Source organism: Elephantulus edwardii, unplaced genomic scaffold (assembly GCF_000299155.1).
Source record: "Elephantulus edwardii isolate Elephantulus edwardi_28Jun2011 unplaced genomic scaffold, EleEdw1.0 scaffold00192, whole genome shotgun sequence".
In the NCBI taxonomy this organism is placed as follows: Eukaryota; Metazoa; Chordata; class Mammalia; order Macroscelidea; family Macroscelididae; genus Elephantulus; species Elephantulus edwardii.
In genome coordinates, this window is record NW_006399942.1 from 5,213,351 (window position 1) to 5,214,851 (window position 1,501).

A 1,501-nucleotide genomic window follows, 5' to 3' on the forward strand; every position below is an offset into this window, starting at 1 on the left:
TGTGTGTGTGTGTGTGTGTGTATGTGTGTGTGTGTGTGTGAGAGAGAGAGAGAGGGAGGGAGCTGGAGAGAGGGAGAGAGAGAGAGAGAGAAATAAAGATTTTGACACACAAATTATTGTTGCATACCATTGAAACAGAATCAGTTTATAGCTGATCCTCCAGTGAGTTTGTGGAGCGTCTGGTAGATTTGAACAAGGTATCTTCCACTTGTGTTGGGGCTTGTTCAAAATAGGGAAAGTATCTCAGGATCAGTATTCACAGATAGACCAAAAAATTTACCTAGACACAAACTAAAAGACACTAGTTTATTGGAACATGAAGCATAACTGACTAGGGAAGAGGACAATGTTGCTTCACAGCAGGCTGGATAAATCATCACTAAAGATGAGGGGAACAGCTAAGTATTCTATACCAGTAATCCTTAGTATGTAACATTTTTTTTAAAAAAATACACAGATAGATGGGAATATATTAGCAATGATATTATTGTTAGGTGCTGTCAAGTATGACTATTATCGACCCTATGAACAAAAGGTCTGAATTCTGTTCTATCCTGCATCGTCCTCACACTTCCTGACATGCAAGAGCCCATTGCAGCAGTCACAGCATCAAACCACCTGGTTGAGGGTCTTCTTTTACTTCATTGATCCTCCACCCTTCCTAGTATCAAGCATGTCCTTCTCCAAGAAATAGCCCTTCCTAGGAATGTGCCCAAAGTATATGAGATGAAGCCTCATTATTCTTGCCTTGAAAGAGCACTCCAGCTGCATCTTCTCCAAGATATATCTGTTTGTTCTCTTGGTCACCCATAAGATATTTAGTTCTCTTCTCCAAAACCACATGTCAAAGGCATTAATTCTTTTTCTGACATCCTTGTTCATTGTCCAGCTCTCAGATACATAGCAAGGAATAGGAAAGACCATGGTCTGAATCAGAAGTGCCTTAGTCCTCAAAATGACATCATTGCTCCTAAACAATTGGGAGAGGTCCTTTGCAGATTTTCCAAGTGCAATGTGTCTCCTGATTTTTTGACTGCTCATATGACGGGTGTTAATTGTGGATCCAAGCAAGATGAAGCTGTTGACAGTTTCAATCATGACACTGCCTATTGGTCCAGTGGTAAGAATCTTTGTCTTTTTGACATGAGATGCAATCCATACTGAAGGCTGCATTCCTTGATCTTCTGCAACAGTGCTTCAAGTCCTCCTTACTTTAAGCAAGCAATGTTGTGCCATCTGCATAACGCAGATTATTGATGAGTCTCCTTCAAATGCTGATGCCACACTCCTCCTCATAAAGTCCAGCTTCTCGGATAATTTGCTCAACATACAGATTGAATAGGTATGGAGAGAGAATACAACCCTGATGCACTCCCTTCGCAATTTTAAACCATGCAGTGTTCTCTGCTCTGCTCCTACAACAGCCTCCTGTCTCAGATATAGGTTCTGTATAAGTACAATTAAGTGCTCTAGGATTCCCATTTTTCTCAATGTCAGCCAC